The sequence below is a fragment of the Marmota flaviventris genome, chromosome 12 (assembly GCF_047511675.1).
Source record: "Marmota flaviventris isolate mMarFla1 chromosome 12, mMarFla1.hap1, whole genome shotgun sequence".
In the NCBI taxonomy this organism is placed as follows: Eukaryota; Metazoa; Chordata; class Mammalia; order Rodentia; family Sciuridae; genus Marmota; species Marmota flaviventris.
In genome coordinates this window covers 78,078,204-78,100,873 of record NC_092509.1, presented here as the reverse complement: position 1 = coordinate 78,100,873, position 22,670 = coordinate 78,078,204, and the positions used below count along the sequence as shown (strand labels likewise).

General features: G+C 49.9%; 2 long non-coding RNA genes across 2 annotated transcripts; one reads left to right on the top strand and one right to left on the bottom strand.

Moving 5' to 3' along the window:
* Positions 1 to 6,793: 6,793 nt before the first annotated feature.
* Positions 6,794 to 16,845, bottom strand: LOC114100856 (uncharacterized). The gene is made up of 2 exons (XR_003584153.3): positions 16,272 to 16,845; positions 6,794 to 7,564 (listed from the first exon to the last, which is right to left on the bottom strand). It is a non-coding gene; the product is annotated as an uncharacterized lncRNA (long non-coding RNA).
* A 417-nt stretch (positions 16,846 to 17,262) lies between these two features.
* On the top strand, positions 17,263 to 22,670 carry LOC114100854 (uncharacterized). The gene is made up of 2 exons (XR_003584151.2): positions 17,263 to 17,400; positions 22,102 to 22,670. It is a non-coding gene; the product is annotated as an uncharacterized lncRNA (long non-coding RNA).

Below are 22,670 nucleotides of genomic sequence, written 5' to 3'. Positions count from 1 at the left end.
TTTCCTCCCCTCCTGATGACTTTTTGAGCATCTTAGAACAGTAGGGAATGGTTTTAGTTTCATAACCAAGTTAGAGTGAAGACATTGGCCACATAATATACATGCTCCATTTTTTTTTTTTAATCTGAAACTTGGGCAACTGTTCTCTTGCCACTACTTTACAGTTGCTAAAATAAGTTTTTGTCCAAGGCTGAAAGATCTTAAATCTTCTCAAATGAGCATGGGAATGAATGGAGGGAGGTAAACAAAAAATTAAATTAAGGGCTGGGGCTGTGGCTCAGCGATAGCGCACTTGGCTGGCATGTGTGAAGCACTGGGTTCGATTTTCAGCACCACATATGAATAAATAAAATAAAGGTCCATCAACAACTAAAAACATATTTAAAAAATAAAATAAAATTTAAAAAGATGAGGTCTGGTAGGGGAGCAGCTGGATAAGAAAACCAAAAAAGGAACAGGAATTTAAAGTCTACTCCAGCTCTAAGCAGGTGATTCTGACATTAAGGCAGTATCTATTCCCGAGATGTTGTGTTGTACTTATCTCTGTGTGTTTTATAGATCTGTATGTACTCTGGCATTAAGGATCATCTGGGTTTGGATCACACAGCAGTGAACCAATAAATAAAAGTACTTTAGAGCCAGGCATGGTGGTGCACACCTGTAATCCCAGGAGCTTGGGAGACTGAGGCAATAGGATCAGAGTTCAAAGCCAGCCTCAGCAACTTAGGGAGGCCCTAAGCAACTCAGCGTGATCCTGTCTCTAAATAAAATGTAAAAACAAGGTTTGGGGTGTGGCTCAGTGGTTAAGCTCCCCTAGGTTCAATCCCTGCTACAAAACAAAACAACCAAAAAACTTTAGAAATACTTACAGCAGGGCCGGGGTTGTGGCTCAGTAAAAGAGCATTTGCCTACCATCGTGAGGCATGGGGTTTGATCCCTGGCACCACATAAAAATAAACAAATAAAATAAAGGTACTGTTTCCATCTACAACTAAAAAATTTTTTTAAAAAATACAGCATTGTGGTCTTAAATTTTGAGACTTTTTGATTTTAGAATTTTGCTGCCATTACTGTTAATATTTGGATGAGAAGTTCTTGCTGAAATGTAAATGCAAGTGATTTGAAGGTGTAGACTGTAGGAAAATGAATTGTCGAAAAGAATATGCCGGGCTGGAGATGTGGCTCAAGCGGTAGCGCGCTCGCGTGGCATGCGTGCGGCCCGGGTTCGAACCTCAGCACCACATACAAACAAAGATGTTGTGTCCGCCGAAAAGCTGAAAAAAATAAATATTAAAAATTCTCTCTCTCTTAAAAAAAAAAGAATAATGCTCTTAAGAACATTATTTAAAAAAAGAAATATCAATGAAAATATAGTTAAAATTAAAAAAAAAAAAAGAAAAGAATATGCCACCGTGATATGGGCTCTCATTGGATTTCATAATTGTGGGTTTCCAGTAAAATACTGCAGGCCTCTCCTGGACCTGCAGAACATGTGCTGAACGCCATGGTCTATGCTTTTCCTCCAGCTCCTCACTATCTTGGTGTGTGCTCAAAGGTCAGGCCAAAATTCTTGATTATCCAGAGAGCGGGGAAGGTCTCCTTGACTCACAGTGGTTGTGCCAGACCCAGGTTCAGAGAAGCCTGGGTCTCTTTCCCATGCAGTCAGGTGATGCCTCCCCAAGAGGCTCAGGCACATGACACAGACACAGACACAGAACTACTGTCAGCTCTCAAAACACTTCAGTCATATTTTTCTTCTGAAAAATTCAAGATTCACATTTTGCAGGTTTAGCTCAAAAGACATGTCCCCATTTCTTTTTCCTAGTAAAATTAACACTCCATCAAAATATACCACACTTAATCTCTAGTTTCACCTGTCCTGGGCACAGTGATTGTATCCCTTGAGTCACTGAAAAATCTCATTTCATTCCTGCACAACCTCAGGCCGTGGGAACTCTTGTCCTGACAGATTTGGAAACAGAGGGTCAGGAAGGTTAAGCAGGTTGCTCAAGGTTACACAGGGAGGAACTGGTTGAACTGGGATTTAGTGCCTGGTCCACCTGGCTCCCAGTTTGTCCTGTAATCACTGCGTTGAGGTAGGCAGGTGTTTCCCTGCCTAAGGTACTGACCCTCACCCAGTAAAGGAAGCCAGCTAAGGGATCTTGGCTACCTGAGAGAATCAGGGACTCATGGTCCCTAGAAGAAAGCCTTCTTCTAGTTGAGGAGATGAGCCTTGGGGACTACAGGTCCCCACCTCCAGCAGTTACCATGAAGCCAGGCTAGGAAGGTACTTAGAGGCTGGAGAGCCGATGTCACTCATAACATGGGACCTGCCTGTACACTCCTCATCTTGCAGAAATCCAAGACCAGATAAGCACAGGGAAGACCCAAATCCCTGGGGGGGGGAAGGGCTATATTATAACCTGCATTAAGACCTGGTCCCTAAGGCTCACCACCTAAAGCTTTATTTTAAAGGCCTCTTAACCAAGGCGTGTCCAGGAGAATCATCAGATCAAGCTAGTCACAGACACCTTCTCAACCTGCTTGTTCTCCAGAGGGAAGAAAGAGGCCTCATCCAGCAAGACAAGCTAGTGGCTCCTTTAACCCAGGAGGTTCTGAGAGCAGAGGGAAGGATAACATAGGAGGCTCCTGATGAGGAGAAGTGCACCCAAGCCTAGATGGTCCTCCCTCCCTGGCTGGCCTCTGCTGCAGAGGGAGCCTCCAACTTTCACCCCGGGGCCACTTCATCTCTTCCTAGAAACTCTGCCCCCTGCTTGAAGGCAGGGGTGTGACTTATCTGGACATTTCCTCCCAGGAGTGGTCCCAATGGGACAGTTTCTTTTTTCTTTTTCTTTTCTTTTTTTTTTTTAAAGAGAGAGAGAGAGAGAGAGAGAGAGAGAGAGAGAGAGAGAGAATTTTTTAATATTTATTTTTTAGTTTTCAGCGGACACAAGATCTTTGTTTGTATGTGATCAAACCCGGGCAGCACGCACGCCAGGCGAGCGCGCTACTGCTTGAACCACATCCCCAGCCCAATGGGACATTTTCAAGGCCCTGTTCTAGACCCAAGTTCTACAACAGGACCCCCAGCCCAGTAAGCCCTTATTCCCCAGGGATGGTGCCTATCTTGCAACTGTTTCTCTGTGCATCTCTGACTATCTGCTAAACATGGGTGACCCCTCTAGCCCGGCCCAGGTGCTCACTAAGTGGGCTCAGAATACAGAATGGATCTGGTATTCACTCTTGGCCAGAGAGGACATGACAAAGGAAAGGTGCTAGCTGATAGAGAAGGAAAGTCCCAGATGAGATATCTGGCTGGGGTCTGGGAGACCAGTGATGTCAGTGGGTACTCCTGCTTCCTCTTGGGTCCTCAGGTGAAGGAGACAGACTCCCCACCTTGCTGTGGGATCTGCAAGACTTGCTTGAACTCTGAACCTCATCTTTACTTCTGTACGACAGGGAGGTGAGTCCTGCCTTCATGAAGATGAACAAAGGTAAATCACTATGATTCTCTGAAATAGAAAGAGAGGGAGAGCACCAAATGTCTGTTTTCCTCTCTGTGTCCCTGTAGAATCCAGTTTGATGTTTGGCACGCTGGTGTGTTCCCAAGTACACCAGCAGGGGGAGCCAGACCCCCATTTTGGAGTCTGAGCTGCCCTGGTTGGGAGCTGGGAGTGTCCTGTCTTAACAGGTATTGCTCCAGGCAAGGTGTGTCTCAGCCCAGAAAAGGCCCCCAATCTCCTGCGATCTGAAATAGCTGGCTATGTTTATTTAAAGCCAGTCACCATTTCTCATCGTCTGACTTCCTCTGGGTGCGTGCAGGGCTGGCGGTGCATGTGCACAGTGACTGTGTGACTGTTCCTGTGTAACTCTGGGCTTGTGCCCAGCTGGGGTAGGACTTTGGCCAGCCCACATTCTGGGCTCCATGCAGTGTCCAGGCAGATGGTCCCTAGGCCTGGAAACAGTGCTACTGGTGCTGCGGATGCACCTCCTTTGGACTCTGCCTATAGGAGTTGCCCTGTGTGCCCTTCATGGGGAAGGACCATTCCAGCAAATGGTTGGCCCATGGCCTGTGGTCCTACGGGGCAAAGAAGAGGACACAAACTGTGAAGCAGATTTGGCCAGCAGAGGACTTTCCCAGCAGCTGGCTTAGAAACCCCATTTCGTAAACAATTACTGAGGGGCCCCCCACAGGATCTTCCTTTCCAACTTGGGGGCACAGGCAAGGAGCTTACAGAGCAGGAGGCCAAAGAACGACCACAGAGGAACTAGCCCTGAAGAAGCATCCTGAAGAAGGGGGTGGTGGCTGCAAAGGCCTCTAAGAGCCTGGAAGAGGCCATGGTCACCCCGAGTCGTAAGGAACCAGAGGAGTTGTCCAATGAGACCACAGGAGGCCCCACTATGATTCCTGTTCTTGAGGGACCAGGGGACCAGGCAGGCACACAGAGAAGCGGTGTGACGACTCAGGGCAGACTACAGCACTTTACAGCTTGCCAAACTATTTAACAGATTTTTATTCTGTGAGGTAAATCAGAAAAGGAAAGTCACAGAAGTTAGTAACTTACCCCAGGACACACAGCCAGGACTTGAGATTCTACTTCCCCAGTTCCAACCTCAACTGGTCTTTTAGGTAGCCTCTGCCCCTTCTCCTGCCCCAACTCCCTTGGGCAAACCCTGGTAAACACAACAGGGCCCGTCTTGGTTTGACAGGTCGAGAGCTTGTTTTTGTTTATTTTAGCTCAGGTCACCCAAGTTGGTTAACATCTGGAGGCCGAGCTTACCCTACCCAAACACACAGGAGATAGGCGGGCAGACAATGCCACTGTGATCCTTTAGAGGGAGTGCAGTTCTGTCCAGAAGGCTGGCGTTGGGATTGTCTCCTTCTTTTTTCTCTTGCAGGACTGAACCCAGGGCTTCGCCCCGCTGCGCTCACCACAGCTGTAGTGCCAGGATCTGCTCAAGCCACCCATTCCCTCCTGTGAGTCCTGGCAACGCAGAGCCAGAGGAAAGGAGCCAGCTTTCCCCCAAAGGATTGCTCAACCTGTCATACGGGGCCCAGAGGCATGCAATGTGCAAGAAACACCAGGGAAAGGGCAGCTTAGGAGCCCACCTGGCTTGACTCTTACCTCTCCTGGTTCCCAAACCAAGTCTCTGGCAACCCTCAAGTGCCAGCTTCTTTACCCGGAAATAAATCATAGAATGACCTGAGAGCCACAGGGAGGAGCAAGAGACGATGCAGGTGCCCAGATATCACAACCAGGTGGGGGCAGATACAAAATCTAGTGGCAGCTCTTACCAGTTACAGGCAGCTGGGTGACTTCCCTGTCCCTACAGGTGACCATTTTACAGTGACCACCCACTACAAGTAGACTTTCCTTGCCCCAGTCAGTGCCAGGTCCCCTCATAGGTCCCTGCCATGTGGGGCACAATGATGCAGGTCTGTAAACCCAGTGACTGGAGGCTGAGATAAGAGGACTGCAAATTTGAGGCCAGCCTTGGCAACTAGCCCTTGCTGTTCCCTGGCCCTTATTGCATTGTCTCTGCACAGTTAAGTGCCCAGACAACTCATTGGGCTACAATTTTAGTATCACTGTCATGTCAAGGGGAAGGAGGAGGAGAGACTGCAACGTGGTGGAGCCATTCTTTGAGTAGATTTGAAGACACGGTGTGCCTCAACCACACGCCCTCCAAGAAGACAGACTTCCAAATCCAGGGGACCTGGGATCATGAGCTACTATATGTGATCCTGGGGCATTTCTTACCCTTGTGGAACTACCTTCTTCACCTATCAACTGGGGCACACACCCATGGGAGTCTAGAGAGGGTTACAGTTGAACCAATTTTGTTTGTTAAGGTGGTGGTGAGGTCTCACTCTGTTGAGGCTGGGCTCAAAACTTCTGGGCACAGGCAAAGCTCCTGACTCAGCCTCCCTCCTGAGTAGCTGGGACTATAGGCATACAGCACACACCCAGCAAGAGAGAATTATAGATGAAACTTGTGGAGTGTCTGAAGCCTTGCCCAACACCTGGAGGGATTCATAAATGATAACTGTAATCCTGACAGCCGGGCAGGGTTCCAAAAGAGTCAAATTCACAGATTTGTCCACATAGCTGTGGTGTGTCCATGACGAGACTTTGTAAGTGAACTACTGCAGGAGCCCATGGTGGGCAAGAGCCGCTTCACAAGCAGGGACCTGGGAGAGCTTCCTGAAGACATTGGGACCAGGTCTGTTGTGACCCTTGGATCAGTGTGGTGACCCACTCGTTGAGCCAAGCGGGCCCATGTGTATGGACACACGTGCACATGTGTGTGTTTTCTATTCTTTTGTCTCTCTCCTTCCACTGATCTGTCCCGAAGGATCCCGGAGTTGGAGGGGACAAGAGTTATCATCTCATCTATTCGCTGCTTCTGATCGGGATGGTCTATGAACCACTGGCTGTGAGTCACATCTTCAAGCCAACTTCCCCTTCCCACCCCACGGAGGGGTCAGTTCACGCTCAGCTTGGGTTCAGCCACCACGTTTCCCCTTTGGCCAAAGGCGCACCCTTCCGGCTGCAGCGTTGCGCTGGCTTTGTGTGCTAAGGGGAATCTGCTACGGCAGAGCAGACAGTCCTGGTGCCAACCCTGGGCCCTGCCTGCTGGGTGATGAAAGGGCTGCTGGGGCTGAGCCTGGCCAGGAGGAGGAGAGGAGGGGCAGAGGCAGCTCCGAGTGTGAGCAAGTTGCCCTCGGGCGCTGGGGGAGACTCTGGCCCAGCTGTGTCTATTTATAGCCGGACACAACAAGAGACACGCATGCGCAGCAGAGGACTTTTTATTTCCTGGAAACATTTACCGCCTCTCTCTTCGTACCAGATTTCCCAGGCAGCATCATCCCGAAAAAAGCAGAAGTGCGTGCAAGAAGAGATCTTTGGAAAACCCAAACCCTATGGCTCCGCTGCCCTTTGGGAACCTACAGTGGTGTCCCTGGCCTCGGGGTGATCTTTCCAGGCATTCTGAACCACCCTGCTCATTTCTCCATTTCATGTGTCACCCCCAGACTTCCCCACACTCCTCCCAAACCAAAACACGGTCCTGGCCTTGGCTCCAACCAGGCCGAGCCCTCTACACCTCGCGCCAGGGCGCGCACAGCCCACCTGCCAGGAGCGCGATCCCCGCCCCGCTTCTTCGGCAAAGCCGTCCCATCTCTGAGACGCGGTCCACAGGTGACCCCCCACAGGTGTCTTTTCTCACCTGCCGGGTTGGCACAGGATCCAGCGCCCCTGAATACTGGGGACTTCGCCCGCTTATCTCACTTGTCCCTAGTCACATCTGTGTCCTCCAAATCATGAGTTCTTCAGGGTGGAGGACCGTGTCCCACTCCCCTTCGCGTTTCCAACACGTAGGTCAGCACCTGAAGCAGAGCTGACGCCCAGTGGGGCACTGAGAGGAGGCGTGAGATTGCCAAGGTGGAGCTGCCAGGCTCCGGGGCCGGCTTCCCTGAGGCCCTGGGGCAATGCCTGCCCGGTCCCCTGCCACCTGTGAGAGGTTCCAGCTGCTCAGCCGATCCAGGAGTTCGTTTCCTACCCTGTGAGGTGGGAAAAAACAATCGAACCTCACTTAGAAGATAATTGTGAAATTTCTGCGACACTGGACATAAAGGGTTCCCTAGAGTCCCTAGTGTGTATCCACCGATTATTTTCTCTCACAACCTACATTTTGTCTATTAGCAACTCCTGTAGACTCCTCCTGTAAGACAGCCACTCGCTTCTTATTTTCCAATAAGACATAAAGGATCCCCTAGAGTGCCTAGTGTGTATCCACCGATTATTATCTTTCCTGTTTAGCTTACTGGTCTCAGGATTATCCTTTAGGCTTTCCCACTCTGAACCTTCCAAACCCACCTCTATACAAGAGCTCAGTGCCATGAGACCACAAAGAGCTCAGATTGCTGTAAAATCCTGGAAGAGCAGCATCCCAAAGCTCTGGGCTGGGCGCAGGCCTCTGCTCTCTGGCCCTGGGCAGTCACAGCTGACTCAGGAGGAAGAACCAAACCCTGCTTCTGCCTCAGACTCTATTTTCCCCTCCTCTTAGCCCAACCCAACCCCTGCAGTGGTGGCTTTGCTGGACCTCCTTTTCTCTGGACCTATGGGCGCTGGACCTATGCCCTAGGGAGAGGGAGTCCTGGGACAGGACCCCAGGAGAGAACAATGGCAACACTGGCCGCAGCTGCCCTTTGTCAGTTTTCTTCTTCTTCTTCTCCTTCTCCTCCTCCTCTTTCTTCTTCTTCCCCCCCCCCCCCCCCCGGGACCAGGGATTAAACCCAGGGGCCCTTTACCACGGAGCAACATCCCCAGCCCATTTAATTTTTTGAGACAGGGTCTTGCTAAATTGCATAGAGCCTCACTAAATTGCTGAGGCTGGCATCGAACTTGTGATCCTCCGGCCTCAGCCTCCTCGGCCGCAGGGATTTCCAGCGTGCACCACTACTCCTGGTTTGTCTGGTTTTCTTGAGGTTCCCACAGGTCCTTCCTGGGAGGGAAATCAGTGCCATCCTCCTGGGACTTGATTTCCCCCAAAAAGCAATACTTTGGGTTTCACAGGGTCTCAGGATTATCCTTTAGGCTTTCCTACTCTCAACCTTCAAAACCCACCTCGGGAATCCAGGGCCCTGGTTTTGTGAACACTGTCTGATGTGCTGGCCATTTTGGTTACATTCAACCGGACTTCCCATTTGAACTAGGAGCAAAGTTGACTGTGAATTCATCCTTACCCGTACCCCCCCTCCCCAACCTACAGAAGTCCTGTGAGAGGATTGGCCTTCTTTCCCTCCTGTCCTCCCTCACCTTCCTGCCTGCCTCCCATTCCCAGCCCTCCAACCCGTGGCTGGCAACCTCTCTGACCTCTGGCACAGGTGAGGTACCCTCTTCTGCTCCCAAGCCCCTCCCTCTGTTCTAAGAACACTTTTATCCAGACTCCCAGCTGTGAGTGACTCATCAGCTGTGGGGACACAGTGCACCTGGACAGAGGGAAGGTAGAGGAGGGGGGCATTGTGACAGGACCTGATAAAGTCCAAGAGCAGTAGAAATGAAGAAGGCCGTGAATCCGCTGCTCTCCGTCACAGCTTGGAGGCTGGGTCATTAGGCAAAGTCTGTAAATAACATCTGAGTGGCCTCGCCCAGCTGGGTTGGGACAGTGACGTTCTACTCCCCAAATAGAACTCGGTCATCTGCCTCGGGCATTCCCCTGGCCCTGGGAGAGCAGCAAGAATCTGTCCCTCCCCCTGAGTACTCTAGAGCTGGGACCCAGAGTGTGGGGACCCCCCAGCTTACAGGTCCATGGCAGGATTGGGCCAAAGGTATGGTTCGAGTGTTCTTTGCAACCTGTTTCTGTCCCTGGAACACTCAAGGTCCTTGTTTTCAACAGTTTATAAGAGCAACAAAGAATGCTGTTCCCCCAGGAAAATAAGCAGAGATTCAGATGCTCCGGGGACATCAGAGTGGAAGCAAAGGACATCTATGTTTAGGCCTACAGAAAGCCATCCACTCACTCGATGTGTTTGGGGTCTCCCAGGAGGACGCTGACCGGGGATGCAGTGGGCACCCAGGAGTGCTCCCTGTGGGAGCCAAGTGTGACCAGAGCCATGCAAATGAGCAATCAGGCTTTCTGTCCCTTAGAGCGTCTCTCGCCTGCCACCCTTTCCACTCCAATAACCCCTCCTGCAGAGCGGAGGGGTGATGTTGAGACTGCCATCTGCCACCTCCCCCACACGCCAGGTCCTTGAGCAGGAGTAATCTAAACGACTTGGGTAACTGAGATAAGATGCTTTGCTGCCATTAAACATTGACAGGCGCCAACATGGTGAGAGCGCTTGGTTGCAGAGAAAGTCCTGGGCTAGTCGATGGGGTGTGGGAGGCCACAGCTGCTGGGCCATTAAAAATGAATGGAAACTCCTAGAAGGGGCTGCCTCTCTGAAAGTGTCATTAACCAGGGGATGGTGCCAGCAGGATTCAGAAAAGGCCCAGACTCTAAGTAAAAGAATAGTCTTAGTTATGCCCTTCACCCTCTGTTAGTTGGATGGAAACAATATGAGCCCTGAATTTGAGTCTCATCTAGACTCTATAGTATAGCTTTAAGCATCCTGAACATTAATTTATCTGTAAAATGGGCTTAATACTTACTCAAAAGGTCACCATAGCAGGGTGCGATGGCGCACACCTGTAATCCCAGCAGCTGGGGAGGCGGAGGCAGGAAGATCACAAGTTTGATGGCAGCCTCAGCAATTTAGCAAGGCCCTAAGCAAATCAGTGAGACCCATCTCTAAATAAAATATTTAAAAGGGCTGGGGATGTGGCTCAGTGGTTAAGTGCCCCTGGGTTCAATCCCCAGTACAAAAAAAAAAAAAAAAAAAGTTGCCCTAAGAATTAAATGAGCCAAGTGTAGTGATGTGCCCCTGTCATCCCAGCAGGTTGGGAGGCTGAGGCAGGAGGATCACAAGTTCAAGGCCAGCCTCAGCAACCTAGTGAGGCCCTGTCTCAAAAAAAAAAAAAAAAAAGGCTGGGGATGTGGCTCAATGTCAGAGTGCTTGTCCAGCATGCACAGTGCATCAGATTCAATCCCAAGAACCACAGACAAATGAACAAAAAGGAATGAAGTGAAATGGTATGTGTAAGTTGGTTAGTACAGAGCTTGGTTTATTAGAAATGGTTCTAACAGGATACCACCTGCCCCTGCCCCCACTCCTCTTGGAAGCTGGCAAACCTATTTCCACTCTCAAGTCCCTCAAGGAGACTCTTTCTGGCCCTGCGGAATCTCTTCTCTGCCCCTTCCCACCTCAAGGGTTCTGGAGACCCTGGTCTCACAAAGGATGGAAGGGAAGGAATTGGGTCACTTGGCACAGATCACCACAGGCTGTCAGGCCACAGGACCTCAGGTACAGTTAGTCCAATACCCTCATGTATGGCAAAGGGGAGGGACTGAGGCTCAGCAAGTTGGTAGCATTTAGAGAGTTCAAGGTGCTTAAAACCATACTCTCCCACCGGGCGCCATGGCGCATGCCTGTAATCCCAGTGGCTCGGGAGGCTGAGGCAAGAGGATTGCGAGTTCAAAGCCAGCCTCAGCAATTTAGCAAGGTGCTAAGCAACTCAGTGAGACCCTGTCTCTAATAAAATACAAAAGAAGGCTGAGGATGTGGCTCAGAAGTAGAGTGCTTGCCCGGCATGCGCGAGGCCCTGGGTTCACTCCCAGCATCACAAGAAAGAAAAAAAGGAAGGAAGGAAGGAAGACATCACTCCTGACTCCTGGCACCATGCAGGAGAGCTGGGGCTGAGGCTGAGAGGCTCTGCCCCTGTCCCTGGGCAGGTGCTGTGAAGGGTGAGTGATTCACTCCCAGCTCCACAGTCAGCACAGAATGCAGGCCCAGGAAGCTCTTGTGACTGCCAGGCCAGCAACACCGCTCCCTTTCAGGGCACCTGGAATTTCTTGTTTGCACACTGGACGTGCACTTGACCCCGCACATTTTGTTTCTGGCAGTGGTGTCACGTACTTCCTTGATGCTTGGAGGTCAACAATTGAGCGGGAGTGTTTGAAGAGGGAAGAGGATGAGCCAAGTCTGACAGGGTCAGTCTTTTCTCTGCCCGGTGTTTGCCCCCAATTACCCCTGACTCAACTTGTTACTAAATCGTGCTGTTATTACAGACCACAGGCTCCTTCCTGCTGCAATCACCTTGGGCTTCCTAGTAGTGTCACCTGGGGCAAAGATGGATGGGATCTGGATGGCTTGTTGGAGCAGGGAGTCAGGAGGTAGGAGCTCCAGGTCCCAGTTGGCCTCTTGGATAACATCTTATTAGCCTAAAGTTCAAAACCAGTCTGGGCCGCTTAGTGAGACCCTGCTTCAAAATCAAAAAGAAAAAGGGCTGGGGATGTAGCTCAGTGGTAGAGGGCCTTGTGTTCAATCCCCAGACTAATAATAAACAACTTAGCTTATTCTGTGGGATCACTGTGAAAATTAAATAACACAATAAACATGAAAGTTCTGGGAGATAATCCATATCATTATGACACAGGGAGGGACTGAATGAATAGTCCGGGGCACATTGGCCAACCAGGTTTTCTTACACTGAAAAGGTTCTCCAACCCTCCCCACTCCCAATGGGCCAGAATGACTCATATCACCCTACTGCTGTTGGGAAAGTGCCTGTGTGCTCTCCATGGTCCAAATGAAGAAAGTGAGACTTCCTCTTGATGCACCAGAGTTCAGAGGCCAGAGGATGGATAGATAGGCAGCTAGACAGACCCATATATTATATCCTCGTATATATGCTACATAATATGTATGCATGTGTATGTGTGTATGCCTACATATTACACTGGCCTAATTCAAAGTGTCAGAATCCGGAAGAGACTTATATTTCACAATGGTGGGGAAGACTACAGGGACTCTCAAGCAAGATCCTTTCTTAGAATAACAGTATTTATTGCAGCCCTGGGTCTTTATCTCATTATTCAACATTATCAATGCATTATCTCATTATTCAACAGCTATCCCATGTGATAGATTCCACTGTCATTTCCACTTTGTGGATGAAGAAAGAAGTCCAGGAAATATGAAGTATTTGTCCAAGCTAGGATTTGAGCCCAAGCAGTGTGCCACAGCTGTCTGTTCCACAGACCACCTGTCATACTGTTTGGTCTCAGAGCTTTCTGGGGGAGGAGAAACTTTTGTTACAATGACCAAGCCCAAGGAAAAGTCTCTGGACCTTTGGAGGGATGTTCAAAACCCCTTCTCCATCCCAGTTCCTAATTGATAAGCCAGGAATCAAGTTGTATGTTCCACAACGTTCTGCTCCCTGGCCAACAGGGCAGGTGCTGGCCAGCGCTTCCCACCTCAGAGGTTCACTGGTCCCAACAACATGGGCGGCCCACTAATGGTGGGCTGTGCCAATGGCTTTCAGACAGGAAACTGCTGGGTGGCTTGCCTTCCTTCACACCTCTGAGGAGAGATGACCCAGAAGGACAACCTGGTGAGAACTGAGATCTGGAACTTCTATGACTGTCCCCCCTTCCCAAACCCCCAATCATTCTCTAACTGGTTCCACAGGACTTGGCTCTGCCTGGCTCTCAGGGCCCCTCCTGCAGCCAGCAGCTGTTCAGTGTTGATTATAGGATCCCAATGAATCCCAAGCTAGCGTGATTCACAAGAGGAAAGAACACACGTAAGCCCTCCATAGCCAGAGAGCGATTTGTTTATGTAGTCCCATTGAACAGAAACAAGGTTTTGTCCCACAAAGCCTTTTGGCTGCGTGCCCCTCCTAAAAACACGCTCCCCACACACTGTGATTCGCTTGTGCTGCTAGGGAACAGAGGCCCAGGACCAGCCCTGGGGGAGTGAACTTGTCCTCTCTCAGGACCTCAGGACAAGGAAGGAGGCGTGGTGGATAGAGAAGCAGCAGATCACTCAAGTGGAAGACACTTGAGGCTATGTCCCCCCGCCCTCAGCAACAGGTAAACTGTGAATGAGTGAGCCCTGAGGAGTTGGGGTGGGTGCACTCTGCTGCCCCGGCAGGGGGTTTCAGGAGGCAGGACCACTTGCAGAGATGGCAGCTGGTGGAGACCCGAGGCCTGGGGAGTGACAGGCAGAAATAACGGATCCGGTGATGGCATCCCTTACAATGGGCTTTGTAACCACAGTTTCACTGGGTCTTAACAGCCACCCTGGTCATTTTTCTTATGGAAAAAATTCCTGAGGTTCTCTTTCAGGTTTTTCTGAGTGGCCTGGAATTTAGGGCTTCTGCTTCTTAGTCTTTCTTTTTTCTTTTTCTTTTCTTTTCTTTTTTTTTTTTTTTTTTTGCCTGGAACAGTCATGAGAAATCTCTCCTGGGAGGATCAGCCCTCAGGGAGCATACAACCTGGCTTTGTTTATTTTTTTATTTGGAACCGGTATTGAACCCAGGGGTATTTTACTACTGAGCTACATCGCCAGTCTAATTTTTTATTTTGAGACAGGGTCTCACTGAGTTGCTTAGGGCCTCACTAAATTATCAAGGGTGGCCTCAAACTTGTTAACCTCCCAACCCAGCCTCCCTAATTGCTGGGATTACAGGCATGAGCCACCACGCCAGGCACAACCTGGTTTTCTCAGGAAGCTGCTTCCTCCTAATCTTGTGCAAAGCCTCTCAGAGACAAGTTATGGTAGTAAACAGTGTGTGTGCCAGGGCCATACTGGTGAGAGTGGGTGTCTAGAAGTCAGCCAGCAGCAGCGGAGGGCACTCAAGTCTAACTTGCAGGTCCTCCCAGGGAGCATGGATGTGGCTTCAGTAGGCAGAGTTCACCCCACAAGGACATGTGGGCCCCACAGGCTGCCATGGGTCTTCCTCTTTCTGCCAGGGGAGCAGGTACAGGCCCGAGGGTCACCTGCTTGCCAAGGTCTTTAATCACAAGAGTAAGGGTGAGGTAAGGCAAGTGTCTTATTTTTAAACCAATTATGGAGAGGGCAGCTATTCTTGGTCATGAGGCAGCAGAGGGAGAAATGGGTTGCTCTGGGTGGCAGAGGGAGTTTGGGTGAGCGCTCCTGCCAGGAGGAAGTGGAACTGGTTACCCAGTGACTTCTCTTCTAGGCAGAATGCTTCTTTCCTCCCAGGTGGTGGGGCTCCCCACAGAGGCTGTGGGCTGGAGGTTTCTACTGTGGCCCTAAAGAGACTGACACCGTCTTGGGCTCTGTGTGGTGTGAATGATCGGAAGCCCTGAGTCTGGCTGCTCTGGGAAGGCTCCCCTCCTGTCTTCCGATGGATCCTCTCATTCCCAAGACTTGGGTCAGCCCAGAGGACAGATGCAGCTTCCCCAAATTCTGCCAAGGCCTCCTCCTTCTGCCCCCTCACTGGGATGTGCTGATAGATGAAAGGAAACTTGCTTTGTTTGAGCTCCTACTGTGTGCCTTGTCCTGGACTTGACACTGGAGTCCAGAAATGAGTGACTTACTTCCTGCCCTGAGGAGGTTCCGTCAGACTAACCTCTCCAACACAAGCAATCAAAGCTGTGCAAGAACCCAGAGGGAGACTTGAGGTGCAGGGAGTAGCTGAGAATGAGAAGAGAGAATTCACCAAGTGGAGGACTGAGGGGTGGGGGCTATTTTCAAAATATTTCCACCAGCGTTTATTCTCTTGACTCTCACGGTAAGGGACTCCAGCCAGAAAGTGTCCCCCCTGTTTCAGTGAGAAGGAAATTGAGGCTCAGAAGGGCTCAGTGGCACAGGGAAGGGCAGAGCCCGGAGATAAACACCTTGTATTTCCATGGTTGCTGCTCTTCCTTTCAGGCCAGGCTGGGGTCAGGATGGAAGAGGAGGTGGCAGAGGTGATGAGGGACCTCAAAGACATCTGAGAGGCACAAAGCCACCAAAGGCAAGACTGGCACACCTGATAATTCTGGCTAACTCCCCATGTGGTGTCCTGGAGAGGACTTCCATGATTCCTGCTACTGCTACTAACTGTAACAGCAGTCACTATTTATTAAGTACCCACTCTGTGCCAGGTACTAAATATTATGGAAAAAATTAATATATGCAAAACTTTTAATAAACATGACCTCTTTTAATTCTCAAAAAGAATGAATATAACTAATAGTTTTATTTCAAACAAGAACATAGAGATTAAAAGAGGTTAAAAATCTGCCCAGGACCTCATTGCCAATGGCAGAACTGAAGTCCCAACTGACTCCAAAGCCCACAGTCATGACCACTATGCAGGCACTAACATTATCCCTTCATTTTTTGTTCTCCAATAATTTTGCCATTATCCAGTCCCTGGACACTGAAGAAAGAAGCCCCCCACCCCCACCAAACAGAGGAAGTCCCCTCTCCTGTCAGTCTTTTAAGTTCCCAGACTTAGCCCCATTTTGATTAGCCACCCTGAGACCAAGATCAGGGACACTGTCCATAGCAGAAGCAAACTTGCCACCAGTTCCCTGCCAAGGAGGGCCACTTTCTCTCCCCACACTCCTATGCCTACTCTGTCACTGTACCCAGAGCTTGGAGATGGGGTGAGGTTTCCATCCAACGAATTCTCTACCAGAGATTGATCTTAGAGAAAAGAGAGGAAGTGGGTCTTAGAAGAGGAAGTGTGGGTGGGTGAGCATCCTGAGTGTAAAGGGATGGTTTGGGAGGCCCCGGGACTTTCCCCTAAGTCCGAGCCCCTCCCCCAGACAGAGTCAGCCAAGTTCCCCAACATGTCCTGGGGCTATGAGCCCGAGGGCCAGTATCTGACTCTTCCCATCTGCATCCTATACCTCACACTCTCACTCACCTCGCTCCCTTCATCTTGGAGTCCTTGTATTACAGTTAGCTCCCTTTGCCTCTCCGCTCATGAGCATGCCGGGTGCTCATGCACAGAGGCACGCACTCACACGTCAGGTGAGACAAGGCAGGCGAGGGCGGAGCTCCAATAGGTCTCACCTGAGCACAGCAGGACTCAGCAACTAGGCCACCCCTATCTCCAACGAGGCTTCTGATGAAATGCGGTTGAAACTGAGTCTTGCGCTTTTCTCAAAACAGTATCTCTTCCTTTTCTGTTTCCTGGCCTTTACCTAGAAAGGGGACTCCCCAACACTCCTTTTCCTGGCTCCTCCTCCATCATTCCGGGGCTAGACCTTTTTATCTGACTTGGCTGGGGACTGGGTGGGAAGGCGTATGCCCTAGTGGGAAGGGGGTCCCTTTACCGCAGCACCTCCCCATAGACTTCCTGGGGGCTCTCCAGACGCACTGATGCCTACGGGTCTTTTTTGTCTGTTTCAAGAAGGAAAAGATCAAGTACCAATGGGACATGAGATTGTCTTTCAACAACCCAGAGGGCAAACTCCCTTGGCTCTAGAGCCAAAATGCACTCCACACTACCTACTAGGGCTGTCCATGAATTTCGCATCCTTCTCATCTCAGGCAAAATGTGCAGACTGAACGCACTCGGATGCCCAAAGGTGGTCTCGGAGACTCAACTCCCTGTGCTCGCCAGGGACAGGATGCTAGGGCACGAGGCCACCCGGCGCGGGCTCAGCACCCGCATTTGCGCAGAAGCTCGAAGCCCTCCTGGCAGTCAGCAGCGGCCAGGCAGGGAGCTCGCGGCCCCGCAGGGGTTAACCGCGGCCGGGCGGGCGCCGCAGCTGCCTCCGCCTCCCACTGCGCAGCGTCACTGGTTTTGGAGCGGGCGCCGCCTCCCGCTGGCCGCTGACGTGGACCGCGGCGCGTCACGGCCCGGCCGCCGGGAAGCGCGGGCCTTATATGGGCACGGACTCCGGAGGGCGCGGGCGGGGGCGCGCTGGCAGGGGACTGTGCCCGCTGTCTCGAGCTGGCTCTCCCCTGCCAAGCAGTGCTCTGGTGGGGCAGAGGTGAGCCGCGTTCGGAGAACGGACGCTGGCCTCGCTGAAAGCCAGGAAGTCCAGGTGGGCCGCCTTCCCAGACGTTATCTCCCGCCTCCTCGTTGGGTTTCTCATGAAATGTGCAGAGCTAGATTGAAATGCAGACGACCAGTTGGCCTTTCGCCGGGGCACACAGTCCAGGAAGGCTCAGCGTCCCTCAAGTCCAAAAGCCAGAGGGTCGTGAGGCAGGGCCAGTGTCGGGTAGTGGAAAGAACAGCCTTGGCCCTGACGTGTGACCTTAAACCAGCCTTTCAGGCCACAGTTTCCTTCTCCATAAAATATAGTGGGTGGCTTCCTCTGCCCTAGTGTAGATCAGATGAGTAAGAACAGCTTCCTAAACTGAAGTGATGTTCACACTGTCACTGGTCACTGCGTACTGAGAACAACCTGTCCAGGTGGCCCTTCTGATGAAGAGGCTCGGATGCTGACAGATTTCACCTCTCCAAACCTGCCTCCTTGGGGCCGCACCCAGTTACTCTGGGAATGCCCTTTGACCCTGTTGTAAAGCTCAAGTTTTGTAAACAAAAGCATCTGGTGTTGACCTTCTTGCTCTCAGGGCTGTTTGTTTGGGGCCTGTGTTGATGAGCAGATGTTGACAGTTGACACCTTTTACATTACCTTCCAGTCCAACCAGTGAGGGGGACTAGAATGACCAAAAGCCTAAGGGTGAATATTTATCTTATGATCCATTCCTATAGCACCAGCCGCTGCAGGACATCTCTGCCTTCTGCAGCTAATAAGGCTTCCCTCCTTCCAAATCAGCCAGGCTCATACCTCCCAGCTCCTACAAGCTATTTCCTCATAAACACCAGCTAATGGCTGGTGCCCTTATTTCAACCCTCCTCCTTCACTAATTGTGAGCCACGCTGGGCTTTGCTCCTCTGTTCACATTTGTCTGCTGGTGACTTTGTGTCTGTTTACTCTCTATAATTGCAACTCCCTCCTCTGGAATTTGAGATGTCCAGAGGGCAGAAACCATTTCTCCCAAAATTAGACTGAAGAGACCCCACCCTCCACCTCTGAGGATAGGGACAAACTCCCTTCCTTTAATCTCTCAAGACAAAGAGGACAAAAGGTGTTTAGATCTCAAGGTTAGGTGATTGATATATAAATGGCAGTGAGTCACCAAGGTCAGCCAAACAAGGTAGATCTCATCTCGGCAGCACTTGCTCCTGCTCCCATTTTTCCTTCCCACTCTGGCTTCAGCAAGCCCCACAGATCCTGCCAGGGAAGATCTGCTGGTTGCCAAGAAGTCGATGGCACCGCACCTTGAGCAGGCAGTACCCTCCCTTTGGAGGTGGTTGTTATCACTAAAGGAAAGGCACTTGAGGGTGACACCTCATTTCAGGCTCCCAGGGGTCAACTATCAGCTGAGATCAGCTGCTGCCTTAGGGCTGGGCTCCACCTTCATTCTAGGATGGAAGGGAGGTTGGATGCTCTTCAAACTATTCCAGAGTCCCCTGGGAGTGGGGATGGAGAAACAAAAGACATGGCTCCTCCTCAGTGCTTCTGGCTTTGAGCTTCTGTTTTGCCCAAATCAGTTCAGTTTAGGAATCAGCTTGCTGACCCAGGAGTGCTTTTGCTATTGTGGGCCATCCATTTGAAGCCCTTTTCATTTTTTTCTACATAAGAACACCTTCCAAGGGCTTGATGTGCCTTGGACCAAACCCACTTTATTGAAGAGTTGGGTCTATAGCAGGGATTAATGCAGCAAGAGAACAAACAACTTAGAAATGCAGCTTTGGGCATTTCTGTTCTTAAAACTTCCCAGGGTTCCCCCAGTAATGTGGATTCCAGTCCCCATCCCACACCGCTCCGTACCAGGTCCATGTGCTAGTCGAGCTCTTAGAGGTCTCATTTCCTTTTCCTCTTTTGGCTCTTCCTCTTAGGAGCAAAAATACACGACCCTCCTGTTTTCTTCTGCGTAGTAATTTAGCTATTTCTAACCATCACCCAAACCTTCCAGCCTCCCAAAGAATTCCATGAGATGGGCCCAAAATACCTGCATGGATTAAGGTCTTAAGCAAAGATGGAGCAGCTCCTCCTAAGCCTAGCGTCAGGCTGGAGGGGTAGGGCCAGGGGTCTTCCTAGACTTTTTATAGTTTCCTCTTTAAATGCAGAAGCTGGGGACAGGGAGTTGTGATCTTTTTAGGAGCTGATCCTCCCCACAAAGATCACCATTCTGCTCTGAATCTGGAAGCCCAGTCTTTGCAAAATCCCATGAGCAGTTGCCCCAGTAGCTACCTTGCTTCCCTACACAGCCAGGGCCTCAGGGAAACCACCTGGGACACCTGGCAATTTCCCACTCAGCAGGGCTCAACTCCTAACCTAAGGGAGGTCCCCAGCCCAGAGCGAGGGAAGGAAACCCTGAGCTGAAGATAGAAAGAAGCTTAGAGCTGCTCCTTATTATCCCAGTCATTATCCTGATTCTGCTTATTCCTGTTGTCATTATGTGCTCTCATTAAAGGGTTAAGCCCACTGAGGGTGACACTAAATGCCAATTGAGAATAACTTCAGATTCCTTGGCTCCAACAATAACAAAATAAAAATAAAAAAAGAATCCTTGGCTCCAAAATTCCAACTTAGGGATTCACACCACAATCCCATGTTGAAAAATGTGTAGATGTGGAGGGCAGGATGTTTTAATATTTCACAGTAAAAATTGTACTCCTGTGCTCGGTGGTGCATGCCTGTAATCCCAGCCACTCGGGAGGCTGAAGCAGGAATAGTAAAGCACCCTTGGGTTCAATTCCCAGTAAACCACCCCTCAAGATTGTATAGTCCCTTTTTGCCTTGGCTTCTTGGAAGCTCAGAGGCAAATTTAGGGGTTTAATTCAAACAAGCGAACAAATACCTATCTTTCTCTCCTTCCTATTACTAAGTAATTTCTAATATTTAATATAATATAAACACACATAATTATCATCTTTTCTCTATGATTTAATATCTTATGCTGCCTCAAATTCTTCTTGGAAGGAAACAGAGTATAGATCACAAGTACTAATAGTTAACACCTACTGGATACCACCATGTGCTGGACATCATTCTAAGTACTATAAACTCATTTAATACTCCCACAAGTCTTCAAGGTAAAAACAACTATTAGCCTCACTCAGTAGATACACAAAGAGTTTTGATAACTTGCTTAAGATAGTACAGCTAGGATTTGAACCTGGCCAGTGTTACTCCAAGGCACACGCACTGAGCAACACAAAGTAGTAAATGAATTAGAAATCAGTTCAAATTCTCCTTTTCCTTCTCCTTCTTTTTCTTCTTTGGTACTAGGGATTAAACCCAGTGATGCTTAACTACTAAGCCACATCCCCAGCGTTTTCTATTTTTTATTTTGAGACAGGATCTTGCTAAGTTGCTTAGGGCCTCACTAAACTGCTGAGGCTTGGCCTTGAACTTGTGGTTCTCCTGCCTTAGCCTCTGAGCCCCTGGGATTACAGGTATGTGCCACTGCACCCAGCTATACCCATTCTTAATTTAGTGAGACCATCAACACCAACAATCCGATTCTGAGTGGAGGGGATGCACAAGGTAGGATTTAGAATCTTTTCCCATCTTTCCCAGCCTGTCATTCTTTGTCAACACATACCCTGTGTGTATTGAAGTGCTGAGTATAGAACCCAGGGCCTCTTTCTGAGCTACATCCCAGGCCCCCACCCTGGTGCCTTTTTAGAGACTTTCCTTACACGCCCATCAATGATAGCTACCTTATTTTCCTTCAGTAATATAGGAAAGATAATGTTTTCTTTCTTTCTCTATCACTTGCATACAGATTATTAATTCAACCATCTGCAATAAAGGTTCACTAAATACCCACTGAGTGGTGGCCCCAAGGTTTGTGCTAGGCACTGAAGTACAAATGTATAACCAGGACTTCAAGGACTCACAATCTCAAGTCTATACCATAAAGTATAACTCCAGGGTATGACCTCATAGGACTTGCAGAGTTACAAACAAAGGTCTTTGAGCACACAGAAGAAAAAGAGGCTAACTCCAATGGGGAGCAGAGGGTGGTAAATCCAGGAAAGCTTCACACAGAGGCAACTGAGCAGCCTTGAAGGATCATCAGAAAGAAGGTGAAGAAGTGGACAACGAGGATTCCAGGCAGAGCAAATACTGTGAGGAAAGTGCAACGTGCAAAGCACGTGTTTGAGAAACAGTGGGAATCGGGCTGAGTTTAGATTATGAAGGCCCGAAGGCCAAACTGAGAGCTAACTTCCACCGCTTAAGGAGACTGCAAAGTTTTTTCTTTGTCTTTTGTTTTTGGTAGTGGGATTGGCCCCAGGAGTGATTTACCATTGAGCTACATCCCCAGCCCTTTTTATTATTTTTTATTTTGAGACAGGGTCTTACTAAATTACTGAGGGTCTCAAGAAACTGCTTCAGGCTGGCCTCAAATTTGTGATCATTCTGCCTCAGCTTCCTGAATCACTGAGATTCCTGGCTCATGTGCCACTACACCTGCAAAGGTTTTAAAGCAGTTCAGAGACAGGATAGATCTGTGGTTTAGCAGGGTATGGACTGAGGAAAGGACATGAAGGGGAACAGAGAGGCCCAGAAAGATCTAATGGCCTGTGGCTTGGGGACCAAGCAGAAGCTATTTCAAAAGGATAGTTGGCAAGACTGGCCCCCTAATTAGATATGGGAGATTGGCTCAGGATATAGGCCTCCTCTATCTGTCACCTTATCTGGAGACTTCTTTCTCCATGGCAGGTTATCATATATTCTACTGGGGCCCAAAAAGTTGCCAATGTAGACCACAGATAACAGATGAAGGAAGAGCCCGGCTGAGTCTCCTGGCCCGACACTCTCTTGTTACAGATAAGCCAACTGAGGCTTGGGAAGGCGACTCCCAGTCCGGCCATCTCTCCCCCTCTCCAAGCTCCTTCCTGACCCACATGGATCAAATCCTTGGCCTCCCTGGACCTAAGCCCATGCATGGTGCAGTAAAGAAATACCTCAGGCTGGAGCCCCGTACCCTGCCTCAGATTCCCTGTGTCTGCCTTTCTGGCTCCGTCTTCTTCCCGGCTCCAGCTCCTGCCCCCAGAGGTCTTGGGCTATCACAGCTGTTTGCCCCAGACAGCCCCAGGAGGCCTAGCCCTATTATGCCCCCGCCAAAGCAACATCTGGGCAAAGTCCACCAGTCTCCAGGCCTCTTCTCTTGTTTTCTGTCTGGAGATGAAGGGGGCTCTTCCTGGGCCCCTGGGAGTGAGGATTAGGAGGTTTACAACGTGTCTGTCCTCTAAGTTTGGAAAGAGGCAATAAATTCAGCTTCAGATCTG